Source organism: Sus scrofa, chromosome 3 (assembly GCF_054392235.1).
Source record: "Sus scrofa isolate SSC_HxYL_T2T_F1_AM1 chromosome 3, Sscrofa_HxYL_maternal_Yorkshire_Landrace_v2.0, whole genome shotgun sequence".
Taxonomy (NCBI): Eukaryota; Metazoa; Chordata; class Mammalia; order Artiodactyla; family Suidae; genus Sus; species Sus scrofa.
Window position 1 is genome coordinate 53,728,402 of NC_139385.1, and position 22,189 is coordinate 53,750,590.

The 22,189-nt window shown below is 39.9% G+C and overlaps 1 protein-coding gene across 26 annotated transcripts in view; it reads left to right on the top strand.

Moving 5' to 3' along the window:
* PTPDC1 (protein tyrosine phosphatase domain containing 1) overlaps nucleotides 1-22,189 on the top strand; it is a 129,205-nt gene that overhangs the window by 32,116 nt on the left and 74,900 nt on the right. For 11 of the 26 annotated variants that reach the window (XR_014841174.1, XR_014841169.1, XR_014841171.1 and 8 more), the window contains one exon: nucleotides 128-935. The gene's annotated coding sequence lies outside the window, so the exon portion shown is untranslated. Of the gene's footprint in view, nucleotides 1-127; nucleotides 1,215-22,189 lie in introns of those variants that run through there. The other 15 variants (XR_014841168.1, XR_014841173.1, XR_014841175.1 and 12 more) reach the window with 3 other exon arrangements.

Sequence of the window (22,189 nt, forward strand, 5' to 3'; positions counted from 1 at the left end):
TTCAATATTTTGATTAGAAAGCCAGAATTATTTGGCAAGAGATGTAAAACTACTTAAAATTAGGGTTTATATGTAGTATTATATGTAGTATTCATTTTTTAAAATAATGCACCTTTGATTTAAACAGATCAAAAGTGAAGTGCACCAAGTGCAGCCTTAGCTTCTGCATACTATTCCTGGGGAGGACGGAGGATCAAAGCGAGACCTGATTATCTCTCCTTCACCAGGCCATTTAGTGGCATCTCTACATGGTGGATAATGTGAATTGGTATTCACCAGTTCCATTCCATCTACCTTTTGGCTGGGGATGTGGCAACTACACTTCCCATATTCCCTTTAAGTTATGTTCTTGTGTGAATGAGGATTTTGAGACGTGGAGCTGGAAGTGAGGCACGGGTTTTCTACCTTCCCCGTCAGCTCTTTCTACCAGGAAGCGGAGTCGTGGATATGTTAAGGTTTTTCTACACAGTTCGCCAGTATTCCTTCTCCATCCTGGGGGACTAGAGGTTATTACAGCAACTGCAGCAACAGCACCCACTGGCTTTCCATGCCTGGATCATCGCTAACGGGCGTCTTGAGATCCTTCTCCTACCGAACTGCGGCGTGGCCCGCAGAGAGCACCTGGAGTCAGAGCCGGACTTCAGTTACAAGCAGCCACGCAGAACCAAGGCAGGGCCCACCCAACACGCTCAGACCCCCGCCCCCTCTAGCGGCCCAGCAGTCCGCCCGCGCCGCAGTAGCCAGCTCACCCCGCCGCCCGCAGCCGGCTCTGAAAGCGCCGGGAGCAGCCAGTCGCGTCACGGACCGTCTCGAGCTTCCATTGGCCAGCTCGCGTCACATGCGGAAGCGCGCAGCGGCGATTGGTGCGGCGCGAGGCGTCGGGGGGCGCCGGCACAGCGGAGGAGCGTCGCTTCATCTCCGAGCGCCTGGCTGCGGTGAGTGGCGGGCGGGCTGGGGGATTGCGGCGTTGCGGTTGCCGTGGGGGCGGCGGAGCCTCCGGAACGCCCTGGCGTTCGGTTGAGGCTGGGATCAGCCAGGCCAGCAGCCCGGGGCGAGTGGGGCGGGGCCGGCGGGGAGGCTGCAAAACTGACCCGCTCTCCGGCTGCGAGGGCTCCGGATGCCGATGCCGAGCAGGGCTGGAGGCGCGCGACCTGCGGTTAACACAGCTGCGCCAGAGACTCCAGCTGCGTCCTTAACGTCCGGTTCCTCACGTGGTGAGTGTTGGAGGATACCTCCATGAGCGGGATTGGCCTGGGTTTTGGAGCTGCAGCGCAGGGGCGCGAGAGACCGCCCTCGGCTTCCGCCGGCCCCCGCCCAGGACCCGACCTGATCTCTAGAAGCTGAATGTGGGCATTCTCCTGTAGAAGCTCCAGTTTTCTAAGTGTTAGGAACTAATTCGAAGTAAATAAGTAAACACAGTGGGAGCCAGACCATCACTTTGTGACTCTGACGTGGACCTAATTCTGCTCCTAATTTGTGCAGTGCTCTTGACCAAGTCACCTCTCCGTAGGATGGACGTTTTCAACATGAGTAATAGTGCTCATATTTGGGGGGGGGGGGGGCGCGGCAAAAGGTTTGTTCTTTCCAAAGGGCCACAGAACATGAGCAGATGCACCCACTATCTGTGGCGTTAAAATGTTAATGGAAGCTGAGAAAATGTCTAAAGGGCTCCTAGGGAAAACGGGGAAAAAAGATGAGAAACACTGCTTTAAGGGAAGAGAAACATTTCCGTGATAGTTGTATGTATTAAAAGATTAAAACAAACTGGCGTTCATAGACTGAGTTGGAAGAATGTCAGAGGCCATCTAACTATTAGAAAAGTTTTGTGACATCACACAGATACACTCGTAATTTTACTTGGTCTCTAAAACAAACTGGCATTCCACTTTATATAATGAGAAAATCGAGGGTCTTCCTGCAGTCAGAGCTATTAAATTGAAGACCTGGAATTTAAACTCAAGTCTCTGTGGCTACAAACCAGGGATCAAACCCGCAACCTCGTGGTTCCTAGTCGGATTCGTTTCTGCCGTGCCAGAACGGGAACTCCAAGATCTTGCCTTTTATTCTTTTCTTTTCTTTTCTTTTCTTTTCTTTTTTTTTTTTTTTTTTTTTTTTTTTGTCTTTTTGGCTTTTATGGGGCCGATCCCGCGGCATAAGGAGGTTCCCAAGCTAGGGGTCGAATCAGAGCTGTAGCCACCAGCCTACGCCAGAGCCACAGCAACACGGGATGGGAGCAGCGTCTGCAACCTACACCACAGCTTAGGGCAACGCCAGATCCTTAACCCACTGAGCAAGGGCAGGGATGGAACCTGCAACCTCATGGTTCCCAGTCGGACTCGTTAACCACTGCACCACAACAGGAACTCCATTGCCATTTTTTTAAGTTCTCTTTTTTTTTTTTTCTCGGTAGTGTTCTGCAGTTTTCAGTATACAGCCTTTTCACATCTTTTGTCAGATGTAGCCCTAAATATTTAATACTTTTTGATACTGTTATAAATGTGTTTTCTAATTTTAGTTTTATAATTTATGGTTATTGTATAAAATATTAGTTTTTGAGTGTTAATTATATACACTGTAACCTTAACTTACTCCTAGTAGATTTTTTTAAATAAATTGCATCAGATGTTCTACATAGAGGATATGTCACCTCCGTATAAAGATAATCTTGTCTCCATACTGTATTGAGTAAAAGTGGTGAGACTAGACATACTTGTCTCAGTGGGGGAAATACCTTGAATTGAATGAACTTTCAACATATCAAAAACTTGTAGGCCACCTAAAGCAGTGCTGAAAGAGGATGCAAGGCTGGTTTAATATTTGAAAATTAGTTAATGTAACTCACCAAATTAACAGGTTTATGAGACAAAAGTCACACGGTTGTATCAGTTGATGCAGAGAAAGTATTGGACACAATTCAACACTGACTCATTATTTTAAAAACTCTAAGAAAGTTACAAATAGAGGGGGAACTGCCTCAACTTGAAAAGAATATTTTTTTTCTTATTTATTTTATTCTATTCTGTTCTATCCTATTTTATTTTAACTTTTTTTTTTTTCAGGGGCGCACCTGCGGCATATGGAAGTTCTGAATCAGAGCTGCAGCTGCCTGCCTACACCACAGCCACAGCAACACAGGATCCAAGCCACGTCTGCAACCTAGACCACAGCTCACAGCAATGCGGGATCCTTAACCTACTGAGTGAGGCCAGGGATCGAATCCACATCCTCATGGATACTAGTTGGATTTGTTTCCACTGCACCACAATAGGAACTCCTATTTTTTTTTTTCTTATAGACCTCATAGAATTAAGTTTTACATTTAGTTTAAGCATAGAGAAATACATGTTTTTGTTCATTTGTTTTTTGTCTTTTTATGGGCCACATTTGAGGCATATGGAAGTTCCCAAGCTAGGGGTCAAATTGGAGCTGCAGCTGCCAGGCTATACGATATAACCACAGCAATGCAGGATCCAAGCTTGCAGCAACACTGGATCTGCAAACCCACTGAGAAAGACCAGGGATTGAACTCACATCTTCATGGATACTAGTCAGGTTCTTAACCCTCTGAGCCACAGTGGAAGCACCCGAAAAAGACATTTTTTGTATACTAATCTTGTATCCTGTGAACTTGCCAAACTTGTTTATTCTGATAGGTGTGGATTCCTTAAAATTTTCTAAATACGACATCACATCTGCAAATAGAAATTCTTTTATTTCCTCCTTTCCAATTTGGAAGCCTTTTTTTTTTTTTTTTTCCTTCCTTATTGCACTGACTGGAACCCCCATTACATTGTTGAACAGAAGTGGTGAGAGTACCACTCATCTTGTTCCTGATCTTAGGAGAAAGCCCTCGGTCTTTCATTATTGCTTATGGTGTTAGTTGTGGGTTTTTCATAGATGCCCTTTGTCAGTATGAGGAAATCCCTTGTAATGCTAGTTTATTAAGTGTTTTTAATCTTGAGAGGATGTTGGTTTTGGTCAAGTGCTTTTTATGTTCTGTTGAGATAATGTGGGTTTTTTTATTTTATTACACCCACATGAGGTATTTCATTGATTTTGAATGTCACACAAAACTCACATTCCTCAGATAAATTCAACTTGATAATGGTGTATATATTTTTCTATGTGTTGTTGAATTTGGTTTGCTAATATTTTTTGAGAATTTTTTTTCCCCTCCATATTCATAAGATTCTGACCTTTAAACTTCCTGTGATGTTTTTCTCAGTTTATTGTCAGTGTAATACTATACTTATAGAATGAACTCTTGTTTTTTGAGAGTTTCCATTCGTCACCGTGTAGTTGATCCCCTCTTACCCTCCTGCCTTTTTCTGCCTCTTCCCTTCTGGTAACCACTGGTCTGTTCTCTGTATCTGTGTGCTTGTTTTTGTTTGGTTTGGCCGCCCCACAGCATATGGAGTTCCCAGGCTTGGGATCAGATCCGAGCCTTTAACCCACTGTGCTGGGCCAGGGATTGAACCTTCATCCTGGTGCTGCAAAGACACTGCCAATCCCATTGTGCCACAGTGGGAACTCCGTTATTCATGTATATTTTTTAATTTGTTGTTTATATTCTACACGAGTGAAATTATATGGAATTTGTCTTTCTTCATCTGTTTTATTTCATTTAGAATCATACTTTCAGGGCCCATCCTTGTAGGAAATGCAAATTTTTTTTTTCTTTATGGCTGAATAATATTCTAATGTGTGTGTGTATACAAACACACGTGTATATATGTGTGTGTGTATATATATAGCCATTCATCAGGTGATTGGCCATGAGATTACATTCATATCATGACTATTGTAAATAATGCCACAGGGGTGCCTATATCTCTTAGAGTGAGTGTTTTGTATTCTTTGGATAATTACCCAGAAGAAGGATAGCTGGATCATATGGTAGTTCTATTCTTAATTGTTTCAAGGAATCTCCTTACTGTTTTCCCTAGTGGCTACACCAAGTTACATCCACACCAGTAGTGTATGAGGGTTCCCTTTTCTCCATATCTTTGTTAAAATTTATTTCTTGCCTTTTTGATAATAACTTATGTCTGACAAGTGTGAGTTAATAAGTCACTGTGGTTTATTTTGTTTGTTTGTTTATTTATTGTCTATTTGCCTTTTCTAAGGCCGCTCCCATGGCATATGGAGGTTCCCAGGCTAGGGGTCTAATTAGAGCTGTAGCCGCTGGCCTACACCACTGCAACGCCAGATCCGAGCCCTGTCTGTGACGTACACCACAGCTCACCGCAATGCATGCCAGATCCTAAACCCACTGAGCAAGGCCAGGGACTGAACCCTCAACCTCATGTTTCCTTGTCGGATTTGTTAACCGCTGAGCCACGATGGGAACTCCAAGTCACTGTGGTTTTGATTTGCATTTCCCTAATAATTACTGCTGTTAATGTCTTTCCATGTGCCTGTTGGCTGTCTGTCTGTCTTCTTTTGGAAGCTTGTTTGCTCATTTTAAAATAGGGTCATTTGGAGCTCCCACTGTGGTGCAACAGGATCAGCAGCATCTTGGGAGTGCTGGGACACAGGTTCGATCCCCAGCCCGGCACAGTGGGTTAAAGGCTCCAGTGTTGCCGCAGCTGCGGCTTAAGTTGCGACTGTGGCTCAGATCTGATCCCTGACCCGGGAGCTCCATATGCCATGGGGCAACCAAAAATGAAGATAAATAAATGAATAATGAATAAAGTGAATAATGAATAATAATAATAATAATGAATAAAATGAATAATAATGAAGATAAATAAATGAATAAATAGGGTCATTTGGTTTTTTGTTGTTGAGTTGTATCAGTTCTTTATATATTTTGGATATTAATCCCTTATTGGATGTATGACTTACATCTTCTCCCTTCTTCTTCTCCCTTCCTTCCTTCTCCCTCCCTTCTTCCTTCTCTTACAAATCTTCTCCCATTTGGAAAGTTGTCATTTTGTTTTGTTACCATTTTCCTTTGCTGTGCAGGAGCTTTTTAGTTTGATGGAGTCCTGTTTATTTTTGCTTTTGTTTCCCTTGCTGGATACATACCTAGAAAGATACTAAGACCAATATCAAAGAGCATATTGCCTGTGTTTTCTTCTAGGAGTTTTATGGTTTCAGGTCTTAGCATTCAAATTTTTAATCTGCTTGAGTTGATTTTTGTCTGTGATGTGAAATAGTGGTACAGTTTTTTTTCTTTTCTTTCTTTCTTTTTTTTTTTTTTGCATGTGACCAGTTTTCCATCACCATCTATTAAAAATATTAGCCCCCCCCCCACTCCTGGGCATCTATCCAGAGAAAACCATAACTCGAAAAGCCACACGTACTCCAGTGTTCATTGCAGCACTATCTGCAATAGCCAAGACATGGAAACAGCCTAAGTGTCCGTCGACAGAGGAGTGGATCAAGAAGATGTTGTACACCATGGAATATTACTCAGCCATTAAAATGAATGAAATACCAGCATTTGTAGCAACATGAATGGACCTAGAAATTATCATACTAAGTGAAGTCAGCCATACAATGAGACACCAACATCGAATGCTTTCACTGACATGTGGAATTTGAAAAAAGGACAGACTGAACTTCTTTGCAGAACAGATGCTGACTCACAGATATTGAAAAACTTACGGTCTCCAGAGGAGACAGTTTGGGGGTGGGGGGCTGTGCTTGGGTTATTGGATGGAAATCCTGTAAAATTGGATTGTTATGATCATTATATAACTACAGATGTGATAAATTCATTTGCGTAATTTAAAAAAATTTTTAAAAATAAATAATATTAGGCCCTTTCTCCACTACATGTCCTTTGCTCCTTTGTTATAAATTAGTTGTCTATATATGTATGGGTTTATTTCTTGCTCTCAGTTCTCTTCCACGGACCTGTGTTAACTTCTTCTGCCAATAATATGTTCTTTTGTTATTTTGACTTTGTAATATTTGAAATCAGGGGTATATCCAGCTTTGTTCTTTTTTTCTTAGGCTTCTTTTGGCTATTCATAGGTCTTTTGTGTTTCCATATATGTTTTAGTTAGAAGTTTTTGTTCTGTTTCTGTGAAAAATGTCCTTGGGATTTTTGCTAGGGATTGCATTAACCCTGGAGATTGCTGTAAGTAATAGGGGCATTTGACCAATGTTAATTTTTCCAATTCATGACACAGACTATTTTTCCGTTTATTTGTCTTTTCTTCACTTTCAACAGTATGTTATAGTTTCCAGTGTACAGGTCTTTCACCTGCTTGGTTAAATTTATTCCTAGGTTTTTTATTCTTTTTGTTGTGATTATAAAGGGGGGTGTTTTCTTGATTTCTCTTTCTGCTACTTATTGTTAGTATATTAAAAACGCCACAGATTGTTGATTTTTGTATTTTGTAACTTTTCTGTGTTAATTATTTCTGTTTTTTGGTGGTGTCTTTAGGGTTTTTAATATATAAAATCCTGTCATTTGCAAATAATAACTTTACTAATTGTTTTCCAACTTGGATACATTTTATTTCTTTTTCTTATCTAATTGCTCTGCCTAGGGCTTTCAATATTATGATGAAGAAGAGTGGCAAGACTGGGCATCTTTGTCCTGGTCCCAGTTTTAATGGGATAGCTTTCAGTTTTTCACCATTGAGTGTGATGTTAGCTGTGGATTTGTCATATATGGTTTTTATTATGTTGCGGTATGATCCTTCTATACATACTTTGTTGAGTTTTTGTCACAGATAGGTGTTAGAATCTTATCGGTGCTTTTTCTGCATCTACTGAGATGTGGTTGTATTTTCTCTCCTTTTTTTTAAATGCACCACTCTAGAACAAGCCAGTGCTTGACTATACACTTTTTCAGAGACCATAGAGCTTTTTTTGTTGTTGTTTTGTTTTATTTGTCTTTTTTTTTTTTTTTTTTTAGGGCTGCACCCGTGGCATATGGAGACCAGGCTAGGTGTTGAGTCAGAGCTGTAGCCTCTGGCCTATGCCACAGCCATTGCAACTCCATATTTGAACTGTATCTGTGACCTACACCACAGCTTACAGCAGTGCCAAATCCTTAACCCACTAAACGAGGCTAAGGATCAGACCCACGTCCTCATGGATGCTAGTCAGATTTGTTTTCACTGAAACATGATGGGAACTGATCATGTTTTCTTTTATCCATTTTGTTAATGTGATATATCATGGTGATTGATTTGAGGATGTGGAACCACTTAATCATGGTGTGTTATCCTTTAAACATATTGCTGTATTCAGTTTGCTAATATTTTGTTGAGGATGTTTGCATCTTTGTTTATCAGAAGTATTGGCTGAATTTTCTTTCTTTCTTTTTTTTGTTTTTTGTTTTTTTGTTTTTTTGCTATTTCTTGGGCTGCTCTCGTGGCACATGGAGGTTCCCAGGCTAGGGGTCTAATTGGAGCTGTAGCCACCAGCCTATGCCAGAGCCACAGCAACACGGGATCCGAGCCGCGTCTGCAACCTACACCACAGTTCACGGCAACGCCAGATCGCTAACCCACTGAGCAAGGGCAGGGACTGAACCCGCAACCTCATGGTCCCTAGTCGGATTTGTTAACCACTGCGCCACAACAGGAACTCCTGAATTTTCTTTTTTTGTGTGTTGTCTTTGTCTGGTTTGGGTATCAGGATGATATTGGCCTCATGAAATGAGTTGGAAAGTATTCCTTCTTCAGTTTTTTGGAAGAGTTTGGTAAGGATAGGTATTGAATCTTTGAATGTTTGATAGAATTCACATGTCAAGCTGTCTGGTCCTGGACTTTTGATTTGGGGGCGGTTTTTAAATTACTGTTTCAGGAGTTCCTGTAGTGGCTCAGTGGTTAGCGAATCCGACTGGGAACCATGAAGTTGTGGGTTTGATCCCTGGGTTGATCAGTGGGTTAAGGATCCGGTGGGTTAAGGATCCCTGGGTTGATCAGTGGGTTAAGGATCCGGTGGGTTAAGGATCAGTGGGTTAAGGATCCCTGGGTTGATCAGTGGGTTAAGGATCTGGTGTTGCCGTGAGCTGTGGTGTAGGTTGCAGATGTGGCTCGGATCCCAGGGTTGCTGTGGCTCTGGCATAGGCCGGCAGCTACAGCTTTGATTAGACCCCTAGCCTGGGAACCTCCATGTGCCGCGGGAGCAGCCCTAGAAAAGGCAAAAAGACAAAAATAAAATAAAATTACCCTTCATGATTCAGTTTTGGAAAGTTATATAAATCTAAGAACTTGTCTGTTTCTTCTGGGTTGTCCATTTTGTTTTCATACAGCTGTTTATAATGTTCTCCCATAACCCTTTGTATTTCTGTGGTATGTGGTCTGCTCTCTTTCCAGTGCTTTAATTAATACATACTTTGTCTCATGTATCTTCAGCTCAAGAATTTGGTTCTTTTTGAGAGTTTTAATCTCTTTGGTAAAGTATTCTTTCTGTTCATTAATTTTATTCCTGAGCTACTTGAACGGTATTTCTGAGTTTTTTGGTAATTTCTTCAGTTTCTTCATGACAGCTATTTTGAATCCTCTATTATTTAGATGACAGTAGTCCATGATTTTGAGTTTGGTTTGGGGGGAGTTGTCATTTTCTTTTTGTAATACGGTGTTACTGTGGTTCTTTATGGTGCTCTGTGAGTTGTTCCTTTGCCAGTGCATTGGAAGTAGCCACTACTTTTTCTACTTGGTTCTAATATCTCAACAGATAAGAAATTAAGAGGATATTCTTTTGTTTTCCGGTAGGTGGCACTATAGCCTGGGTTTTTGCTTTCTGTTACCTGAGCTGCCACTGGTTATATTTAAGGGTTGGCACTTTTCTACCCCATGCCTCTGTCAGGTGTTGCCCCATGCCTTCATTATCCCTTCTTGTGTCTTCAGGATCAGTAGCATCCGCTTCTGGGGCACTGGGATGGTGGGCTTCTCTGCTGCATCCAGAATTCCCAGAGTCAAATGCTCCATCACCAGGGGTAGGGTGAGGAGTCAGGGTCATGTGGACACCTCTGCTGTGTCTGGTGTTATAAGGATTGCAGGCTCTCTTGCTGTAGGTATGGTGGCAGTGGGCCAGAGTTGTGGGCACCTCAGTGACTGAGAGGATGGGGTTCTGGGTCCCAGTAGCACTGCTGCCATGGGTGCCACTATTGCTCAGAGGCCAGAGTTGTGTGTACCACCTTCTTTGCTGCTACCGGGTTTGCTGGGGCTGTGGGCTTAGCTGCTGCAGCCATAGGCACTTCCGTCAGTGTTCCCTCAGTTCTGCCTCCTCTGTGTATTACAGTCTACCCACCTTTTGGTTTATGGGTGTGTGGTATTCTCTAGCATCCCACTGAGTTGGGCAGAAGGGCACTTGTTAAGTTATGGATGTTTTAGTGGATGTAGATAGAAGTGGAGATAACAAAAGGAGTGTCTCATTTTACTGTGCTGCTGGTGTCATTTCCCCAGATTTTCTGTTTCTTTTCAAAGATATTCTTGGTAGTTTGTGTCTTTATAGCAATTTTTTCACCTTTCTTACTTATTTGTTGGCGTACTTTTCTTTCTAATATTTTCTTGAAGAGATTTTTTTGGGGGGGGCTATACTCCCGGGCATATGGAGGTTCCCAGGCTAGGGGTCCAGTTGGACCTGTAGCTGTCAGCCTACACCACAGCCACAGCAATGCTGAATCCAAGCCGCGTCTGCGACCTACGCCATAGCTCACGGCAACTCCAGATCCTTAACCCACTGAGCAAGGCTGGGGATCAAACCTGCAACCTCATGGTTCTAGTCAGATTCATTTCTGCTGCGCCCCGATGGAACTCCTCTAATAGTCTCTTATAACTTTTTTTATTTTTATGAAGTTTCTTATATATAATACATACCATATAGTACATGTAATATGTAGTATGTGATATATAATATTCCATCTTTTATTACTAATTTAGTAATTTGAGTCTTCTCTTTTTTTGGGGGTACAAAGTTTGTCTATTTTGTTGATTTTTTTTTTTAAAGAACCAACTTTTGGGCTCATTGATTCTCTCTGTGATTTTTCTTTTATTTCATTTTTTCTGCTCTAATCTTTCTCATTTCCTACCTTCTGCTTGCTTTGGGTTTATCCTTCTCATCTTTTTCCAGTAACTTAAGGTGGAAGATTGTTGATTTGAGTTCTTTCTCCTTTTTTTAATATATGCGTTTGCAGCTGTAAATTTCTCTTTAAGTGATAACTGTGTAACATAAGTTTTGATATTTTTTAGTGTCTTTTTCATTTCATCCCAAAGTACTTTATGTTTTCCATTGTGTTTTCTTCCTTGACCCATTGGTTATTTAAGCAATGTTGCTTAACTTTTTTGTATTTGTAATTTTTCCACATGTTTTTCTGTTATTGATTTCAGATTTAATTTCATTGTGGTCAAAGAACATACTTTACATGAGTTAATTATTTTTTTAATTTATTGAGGTCTTTTGTTTTGTTTTGTTAGGGCCGCACCCATGGCATATGGAGGTCCACAGGCTAGGGGTCGAATCAGAGTTGTAACCACTGGCCTACACTGCAGCCACAGCAACCTGGGATCTGAGCCATGTCCGTGACCTACACTAGAGCTCACGACATCACGGTATTCTTAACCCACTGAGCGAGGCCAGGGGTTGAACCTACATCCTCATGGATGCCAGTCAGATTTGTTTCCACTGAGCCACAACAGGAAATCCCAAGAGGTTTGCTTTATCACCTAACACATGGTCTATCATGGAAAATGTTTCATGTGCATTTGAGAAGAACATGCATTCTGTTTTTTTTGGACCTAGAGTGTTCTGTAAATACCTGGTAGAACAAGGTGGTTTATGGTATTCTTCAAGTCTTCTGTGTTTTGTTGACCTTCTGCCTTGCTTTCAGTCTTTTTTATTTTTATTTTTTGGCGGTGCCTGCAGCATGTGGAAGTTCCCTGCCAAGGGACTGATCCCATGCCATAGCAGTGACCCAGGCCATAGCAGTGACAATGTCAGATCCTTAACTGGCTAGGCCACTAGGAAATTCTGCTTTCCATCTATTTTTATAAGTGAAGTATTGAAGTCTCCAAATATTTTTGTTAAATTGTCTGTTTCTCCCTTCAGGTTTTCGGTTTTACTTCATGTATTTTGGGGCTCTTTTTAAGTGCAAGTATACTTAGAGTTACTCTATAGTCTTGATGAATCAGTTCTCCTATTAATATCTTTCTTTTATCTCTAGGAACAGTTTTTGCCTTACAGAATTTTGTGTGATGTTAATATAGCCATCTCAGTTCTATTTTGGCTACTACTTCCATCCTTTTGTTTTCAGCCTGTTTGTGTCGTGGAATCTAAAGTGTTTTGCAGATAGCATATAGTTGGATTTTTTTTTTTTTTCTTTTGGATGGAATCCAGTTCATACTTTTTTGTTCTATATTTTCTGGATTCATATTTTTTAAGACTGCTTTTTTTAGATCAGGTTTAAGTTTACAACAAAATTGGAAGAAAGTACAGAGATTCCCATGGATTCGCTGCCCCCACACATGCATCACCCATTAGCAACATTATACACCACAGTGGTACATTTGTTATAATCGGTAAATCTACATTGATACATCATAGTCAGCATTAATTTTGGCTGTGCCCCATGGCATATGGAAGTTCCTGGGCCAGGGATTGACCTGCATCACAGCAGGGACCTGGGCTGCTGCAGTGACAACACCAGATTCTTAACCCACTGTGCCACAAGGAATTCTAGGGTTCATTCTTGATGTTGTATACTTTATGGATTTGGACGAATGTATAATAACATAGTTATAATACCACAGAGTATTTTCACTGCCCTAAAAATCCTCTTGCTCAGCCTATACATTCCTCCTAACCTCCTTGCCGACCCATCCCCAGCAACCACTGATCTTTTTATTGTCTTCATAGTTTTGCTTTTTCCAGAATGTCATATGGTTAGAATCATACAGTATGTAGCCCTTTCAGACTGACTTCTTTCACTTAGTGATATGCATTTAAGATTCCTTAAGGTCTTTTCATGGCTTGATGGCTCATACCTTTTTAGTGCTGAATAGTATTCCATTATCTGGATGTACTGCAGTTTATTTATTCATTCACTTATTAAAGGGCATCCTGTGGCTTACAAGTTTAATAAATAAAGCAGCTATAAAATCTGTGTGCAGGTTTTTGTGTGGACATAGGTTTTAACTCCTTTGGAAAAAAACTAAGCACAATTGCTGTATTGTGTAGTAACAGCATATTTAGTTTTTTTTTTTTTTTTTTGTCTTTTTGCTATATTTAGTTTTATAAGAAATCACAAAACTCTTCCAAAGCAACTGTATTATTTTGCATTCCTACTGGCAATGTGCAAGAGTTCCTGTTGCTCCACATTGCTGCCAGCATTTGGTGTTATAGTGTTCCAGATTTTGGCTTTCCTATCAGGTGTCTAATGACATCTCCTTGTTGTTTTAATTTGCATTTCCCTGATGACATATGATGAGGATCCCCTTTTTCATATGCTTAGGTGCTGTATGTTTTCTTTGGTGAAGTCTCTGTTAAGTTTTTTCGCCCATTTTTTAGGTTGTTTTTTTCTCTTATTGTTGAATCTTAAGTGTTGTTTTTATGTCTTCAGTAGCTGTCCATTACCAGATGTCTCTTGTGCAAATGTTTTTTTCTCAGTCTGTGGTTTGTCTTCTTTTTCTTTTGACATTATCGTTCACAGAGTATAAGTTTTTAATTTTCATTAAGTCCAGCTTACTAGGTTTTTTTTTTTTTTTTCATGGTTGTGCTTTTGGTGTTGTATCTCAAAAGGCATTATCATACCCAAGTTTTTCTTCTATATTCTAGAAGTTTTATAGTTTTGCATTTTATATTTGGACTTAGTGTCAATTTTGAGTTAATTTTTGTGATGAGTCTAAGGTCTGCATCTTAGAGTCTTTTTTTTTTTTTTTTTTTGGCATGTGGATGTCCTGTTCAAGCACCATTTGTTGAAGAGAATGTTTTACTCCATTGTATAACTTCTACTTCTTTGTCAAAGACCAGTTCACTGTATTTATGTGGGTCTATTTCTGAGTTCTCTATTTGGTCCATTGATCTGTATGCCTATGCTTTTGCCAGTACCCCATTGTCCTAATTAGTATCCTCGCAGTAAATCTTAAGGTCAGGTAGTGTCAGTTCTCCAGCTTGTTCTTCTCTTCCAGTCCTGTGTTGGCTATTCTAGGTCTTTACCCACCCCCTGTTAACTTTAGAATCAGCTTATTGATGCTCATAAAATAACTCTCTAGGATATTTTGGTTGAGATTGCCTTGAATATATAGATTAATTTGGAAAGAACTGACATCTTGACAATATTGAATCTTTCTATCAGTGAACATGAAATATTTTTCCATTTATTCAGTTCTCCTTTGATTTTGTTTGTTAGAGTTTTGTAGTTTTCCTCATGCAGCTCATATGTGTGTGTGTGTGTGTGTGTGTGTGTGTGTGTGTGTGTGTGTGTGTGTGTATTTAGATGGATAATTTTTAAGTCCATTCTGCCAATCTCTTGACTTTTGATTGGGGTATGTAATCCATTTACATGTAATAAAATTACTGATAAAAATTAAGATTTATACCTTCCCTCCCTCCTTCCTTCCTTCCTTCCTTCCTTCCCCAAACCTGACATATGGAAGTTCCTGAGCTAGGGGTAAATCAGACCTGCAGCTGTGGTCTATACCACAGCCATGACAACACTGGATCTGAGCCACACCTGTGATCACTGCATCTTGTGGCAGCAGCAGATCCTTAATCCACCGAGCGCCAAGGCCAGGGATCAAACCACATCCTCATGGATGATATGTGGGGTTCTTAACCCACCGATCCACAACAGTAACTTCTCTTTTTCTTATTTTTATATGTCCTACATCTTTTGCATTCCTTTATTCTTTGATTCTTGCCTTCCTTTGTTTAGATATTTTTTATTATGCTCTTCCAATTTCCTTTTTTCTTCTTCTATTTTTAGTTACTTTCTTAGCACTTAGCCTAGCATTACAACTAGCATCTTAAAACAGTCCCATTTAGATTAATTGTAGTTTAATATCAGTAGTATACAAAAACTTTTCTCCAGTATATCTCCATTTCCATCTCTCTTTTATGTACTATTATTGTAACCAAGGTATACTTTTATTCACTACATGCTTATCAACTCATTTTTATAATTATTGTGTCATACAAGTGTCTTTTAAACAGATCAAGGAAAGAGTTATATTTAAAGAATTGCATTTATGTGTTTTTCATAATTCATATTTAGTTCAATTTTGGGGGTGCTTTTTACTTCCTTGTGTGGATTCAAGTTATCATGTAATGTACTTTATTTCAGCCTGAGGGATTCCCTTTAGTATTTCTTGTAAGGCAGGTCTGTTAGCAACAAATCCTCCCATGTCATTTTTTGGAGTTTTTGATTGGTTTTAAATATGGAGATGTCTTAATTTCTCCTTCATTTTTCAAGGAGAGTTTAGCTGGATATAGAATTGTTGGTTGGTCATGTATTTCATTCAACATTTTGAAGGTGGTCGTCTCATTGTCTTCCATCTTTTCCAATGAGACACGGCCATCTGTTATGTTACCCTCTTCGTGGTCATGTTTTGGGCTACAACTTCTCCCACTCAGTTTTAGTTGCCTCTGTACTTCCATCTGCTTTCTATCTTCCCATACCCATTTAAATCTTCTCTTGTCCCTTGCTCTGTGGGCTTAATTCTTTTTTAAAATTTCTTCTTACCAGCACCTTAGGTGGAAGGGGAAGCTGGTTTATTAATTCAATCCACTACTTAAATCAGGCATTATCTGTATCTTGCTATAGAAGGTAAGCTAAGTCTGTGGTGTTCCAGGAGCTACACACCTGCCTGTGTTTTAAGTCATTCAAGTTTATCACCCAAGTATTTGAAATAAGTTTCACAGAATAGTTTTTTCTTTGCAAAGTAGTTTAGGAATTGAGGCGTAAAATCTTGTTATCCTTTGTAGTCTGTAAATAAATGGAGATAGTAAAATAAATAAACTCTGTTTCACCTAGTAGTCTAAGCTTTTCATGTTGAACTAGTTGTAATTTATTTTAAAAATTCTAAGCAATATATCACTATGTATTTTTTTTTTTTTTTTTTTTTTTTTTTTGTCTTTTTGTCTTTTGTTGTTGTTGTTGTTGTTGCTATTTCTTGGGCCGCTCCCGCGGCATATGGAGGTTCCCAGGCTAGGGGTCTAATTGGAGCTGTAGCCACCGGCCTACGCCAGAGCCACAGCAACGCGGGATCCGAGCCGTGTCTGCAACCTACACCACAGCTCACGGCAACGCCGGATCGTTAACCCACTGAGCAAGGGCAGGGACCGAACCCGCAACCTCATGGTTCCTAGTCGGATTCGTTAACCACTGCGCCACGACGGGAACTCCAATATATCACTATGTATTTAAAGGTGAATGTAATTATATGTGTGTGTGTGTGTGTGTGTATATATATATATATATATATATATCCACAGTTATATACTTACTATAAAGGATATTCAGATAATAAACTTCTCTTAGTTAGGAATCTAAATTATGGTGTCCAAAATGATATGGTATGGGGTGCTTGACTAAAAAGAGGCTGCTATGGAGATAGCAGTCTTCTTGCTGATACCACTTATGCTCAGATTCTAGATGATGTGTTTGGTTTAAAATAGAATTTTGGTAGGAACACTTGTATCCAGGTCTCACTCAGGAATATGAGGCTATTCCTAGATCTGGTTTATGATATAGGACTTTTTGTTTTTTCTGTCTTTTTGTCTTTTTAGGGCCACACCTGCAGCATATGGAGGTTCCTAGCCTAGGGGTCAAATCGGAGCTACAGCTGCTGGCCTACAGCACAGCCACAGCAACGTGGGATCTGAACCATATCTGCCACCTACACCACAGCTCACGGTAATGCTGGATCCTTAACCCACTGAGCCAGGCCAGGGATCAAACCCACATCCTCATGGATACTAGTCAGATTAGTTTCTGCTGAGCCAGGACGGAAATTCCAATAGGACTTCTTAAAGTATTTCAAGACATGGTGAAGATTGTCTCAGGTGCTATAAAACGCAAGCTTTATTGGCTCACAGCTAAGCAGAACGTAGGAGATATACCGTCACAGTAATGTGTAGAATACCTGCTGTTAGGTAAATACAAATTGCTTACCTAATGTAGTGGTTCTCAAAGCATTCAGCATCATAGAAAATAGTTAAAAATGCAGATTCTCAGCTCCACCTAGACCTACTGGGTGGAATTCTTGGGGTGGGACCCAGCGGTCTGGGTTTTTAAGAAAGCCCTGAAAGTGATTCTGATGAACATTGAATTGGGAATTGTTGACCTCTTTATGAGTTTAGAAGTGTCTGTGGTAGTGATGTTCATGTGAGGGTTGGTTCAAACTTGTAGAAGTAACCAGACAGGCATGGTTGTTTGTGAGAAAAGGCTAGGGAGTTTGGAAACTTTGCTTGTGAAGACTAGCTTCACCTATTGCTAATACTTTACCCATCTGCTTTATCATAATATATTTTCTGAAGAGTCTGAACCAAATAGCATGTTTCTTTAAATGATGAAATAGTAAGAATCCTGCTGTAGTGTTGTTTTTCCTTGATCTGTGATGAGTCTCCTGAGAGCCAGGACCCTCCCTAAGGTGTATTTAAGGCCCGAGATCACAGAAGCCAGGGAAGTTCATAGCAATCTGCCAGACATAACGTATTTTCAAAGCAGTCAGTTCTTAGCTCTTTCTTTCCCTGAGGACTTACCTAGCTAGAAAGGCTGTAGGTGTTTGAAATTTAAAAAAAAAAAAAAAAAAAAAAAAAAGTTTTTAAATGTCACCTGCGCTTTGGAGGTGATTTGAGGAGAAAACGGATTTTATATAGTTCTGTGGGTTTTTTAAATTTTTTTGAGGTTGCAGATTCAGAAGTGAGGGCTTAACACCTTCAAAGACATCTGTCTTTGTTTTGTTTTACTACATAAGAAGTCATAAAGAATGCTTTAAATCTTTTAAGGACAATATACTACCATTGTATTAGGAAACTATGTTTTATAGCATTTGAGCCAATAGATAAATCTTCAGTCAGCCATTCATGATGAGGGATATGGATAAAATGTGTTATTGGTATTAGGGAAGGCTCCCAAAGGAGAGAAAATGTGGATTGAGGGTTGAATTTATTGTCATCATGCATATTTGGCTGAAGGAAAAACACCTACACCCTCAGGGAATTAAAAGGAACACAGATCTGTCAGGTTAAAGAGCAGCAAGAAGTTGAAGATATAATTGTGATCAGGAAAACTAAGGTAAGGAGAATGCCGTTCCTAGCTTTTGTGTAGTGGTACTGTCATATAATTGATAGGCTCTTAGCAGTAACATTGAGATAAGTACCATTCCTCCTTTACAGATGAAAAGGCTGAGGTTTAGAGAGATTAAATGATGGTGGTTTGGCGGCAGCTGCTTCTTATTGACATATATTCATGTATTTCTTCAGCAGATCTTTGAGCACCTACTGCATGTCAGGCCCTGTTCTGGGCTTTGGAGACACAGCAGTTAGTTGACAAAGCAGACAAAAATATATGCCTTCCTGAAGCTTACATTTCAGTAGGGAAAGGCAGCTGATAAATAAGTAAATTATGAAATGTGCTAGATGTATTTTTTTCCGTAAGTCCTGAGGAGAAAAGTGAAATGGGGGGGGGGGGGCTGGTTTAAATTGTAAACAGGGTGGCTAGAAGGGTTTTGAAGAGAAGGGTGATATGAGCCATCTGAAGTTAACCAGATCACTCTGGCTACTGTATTGCAAACAGATTGAATTATGGATCAGGCATGGAATTAGGTCTGTGTACTCACTGTCAGGCAGTCTTTAATAACTACTGCAGAGCAGAAAATGAGTCTCAGTGTGCTTAAGATCACAAAGCTAGTAAGTGCTAACAACTCTTTTGAAAATATGTTTGGATTTTATAACCTTATGTTTAGACCAGCCACATTTCTGTTTCTGTTGGGAGGAGGAGCCAAAAATGTATAAAAGGGCTGTGTTCTTGATATTTGTCTTTGGGGCAGCAGTGAATGAAGATTTGGATGAAGGATCAGCAAATTGCACAGAAGCAAACAAATTTGGAAAATCTTGCTGTGGAAAGAGAATCTGAAAAGTTTCTTGAAAATGAAAGAATTAATTATAAATGGTACAGAATCCAGTGTAACTAACGGAGTTATGATGCATAATGTTGATGAGTAATGATGATGTTCTGTTTACTTAGTGTGAGGTCTTCATTGTTAAGCTGTATGTATAATAGTTGAGAGTACAAACTCTAGAGTTGAACTGTGTAAATTCAAATCCCAGCTCAAATCCCAGTTCAAGTAATAGCTGTGACTTTAGGCAAATTACTTGACTTTTCTTAGCTTTAGTTTCCTAATCTGTAAAATAGGTATAAGGTACAAATGAAACATGTTCTTACCACACCATCCAGCAATCATGCTCCTCCATGTTTACCTGCAGGAGCTGAAAAACTTATGCACACAGATATTTATAGCAGCTTTATTTGTAATGATCAAAATTTAGAAGCAGGGAGTTCCTATCGTGGCACAGTGGAAATGAATCCGACTAGGAACCATGAGGTTGTGGTTTCGATCTCTGGCCTTGCTCAGTGTGTTAAGGATCTGGCGTTGCCATGAGCTGTGGTGTAGTTCTCATACACAGCTCAGATCTGGCGTTGCTGTGCCTGTGGTATACGCTAGCACTGTAGCTCCAATTCAGCCCCTAGCCTGGGAATCTCCATATGCTGTGATTGCAGCCCTAAAAAGACAAAAAGACAAAAAACAAAAAACAAAACAAAAAAAAAAAAACACAAAACAGCTTAGAGGCAACCAAGTTGCCCTTCAGTAGGTGAGAGAATAAACTGTGGTGCATCCAGAGAATGGAATATTACTCAGCACTAAAAAGAAATGATCTATCAAACCATGAACAGACATGGAGGACTTTAACTGCACATTACTAAGTGAAAGTAGCCAATCTGAAAGGGCTACATAATGTACGATTCCAACTATGTGACATTCTAGAAAAGAGAAAATAAAAAGATGAGTGGGTGGGTGGGAACATAACTCAGCAGAGCACAGAGGATTTTTAGGACAGTGAAAATACTCTGTATGATACTGTAATGATAGGTATATGTCATACATTTGTCCAGATCCAGAGAGTGTCCAAGATAAACTTGGTACCATAGCTTATCTTAGGTACCAAGAATGAACCCAGAAATAAGCTGTGGACTCTGGGTAATTATGATATGTCAGTGTAGGTTCATTTGTTGTAACAAATGTATCACTTTGGTAGGGATATTGATAATAGGAGCAGCTATACATGTGGGGGTATATGGGAAATATTTGTACCTTCCACTCAGTTTTGCCATGAACTATGGACCTAAAGCTACCCTTAAAAATAAGCTATTTTTAAAAACGGGAATAGGAGTTCCAGTCGTGGCTCAGTGGAAATGATTCTGACTGATAAACACGAGGACACAGTTCGATCCCTGGCTTCGCTCAGTGGGTTTAGGATCCAGTGTTTCCGAGAGCTGTGGTGTAGGTCACAGACACAGCTTGGATCTGACATTGTTGTGCCTGTGGTGTAGGCCAGTGGCTACAGCTCCCATTGGACCCCTAGCCTGGGAACCTCCGCAGGTGTGGCCCTAAAAAGGCTAAATAAATAAATAAATAAAACAGGAATGGTAGCATTCACCTATTAGTGTTGTTATGGGGATTGTATGAGTTGTAGAGTATTTGGAACAGTGCAAATGGTATGGATTAAGCTTATCTGATTTAGTTATATTATTCATGAACATAAAAATATTTACGTAGATTTCGTAGGTTCACTCATAGACTTGGGGTTGGTTCCATCTCTGTTTTTCCCCATGTAAATTTTACTTTTTCAGTCTCAAATTCCTCTATCCTGATTAACATGTAGAATCTAATCATATTGACTGTATGTACTTCTTTAAGTGTGGGCACAGGGCCTCTTAGAATGAGCTGGAGGGTAAACTGATAATACAGATTGTACAGATTGTTACAGAAGTATACAGATTTGTTACCCTTCTCATGGAATTTACCAACTCAGACATTTTGAGGGTGGACCAAGGAATTTGCCTTTTCATAAGCATCCAAGACTATTCTGATGCAAGTTGGAGTGCTGGTTCTTTGAGAGTGTGGGAAGGATTATATCACACTTCTAATCTCCCAGGCACTTAATGCAGTCTTCACAAATTCTCTCCCCCAAAAATGCATGTAGATTTTAACAGATCACTGTATATCTGGAAGCTAGAAGGAAAGTAGTGACCCTAAAACTCCTCGGTCCACCTCAGAACCCAGTCTCTTGTGTGAAATGACTTCTTTTTTAAATGAAGGAGAATAGTCTTTATGTCAGACTCTTTGTGGTGATTCTTCCTAAAGTGTAATAGGCCATTGCTGTTCTAACTTTTAAGTAGTGAGTATATGATTGATCCTAAACGGTTGAGTCATTTTGAGGGACTTTTGGGGATAAAAGCAAACTCTAGAATAGAAAAACAGCTATCATTAGCAACAGGTAATTAAATGAAGTAATAAATGATTGTGCAGTGAAATGATAGGATTACTATTCAAACCCTTTTTCTCCTGACCCTACAGCCAGGCACATGAAATAAATTCAGTTGTGGATGGAGATAATGTTTCATAAGTCTTCTTGAGAAGCTCAGTCATTACTAACTACTGGCAGGACTGTTCTGCTGATAAAGAAGGGATTACTTTACAAATACTTTTTAAAAAATAATGGAAAAATGAAGTGAATACAGATTTAGAAGGGAAAGAAACAAAAAGATTGCAAGTATTGGTTTGCAAATGAAAAAAACAAGCATTTATTTAATACCTGTATACCCAAGATTGTGCTAGGCATACACACACAATCTCTCTTCATATTCACAGCATCTTAAGAAAGATATAGTAATCCTTATTTTATGGAAAATAAAATTGAAACTCGAAATGGCTCATACAGTAGGCAATGAACAAAGTCAGAATTTAAACACAACTTTTTTTTTTTTTTTGTCTTTTTGTCTTTTTGTCTTTTCAAGGGCTGCACCTGTGGCATATGGAGGTGCCCAGGCTAGGGGTCTAATCGGAGCTGCAGCCTCTGACCTACGCCAGAGCCACAGCAATGCAGGATCCGAGCCACATTTGCGACCTACACCACAGCTTATGGCAACACTGGATCCTTAACCCACTGAGCAAGGCCAGGGATTGAACTCGCAACCTCATGGTTCCTAGTTGGA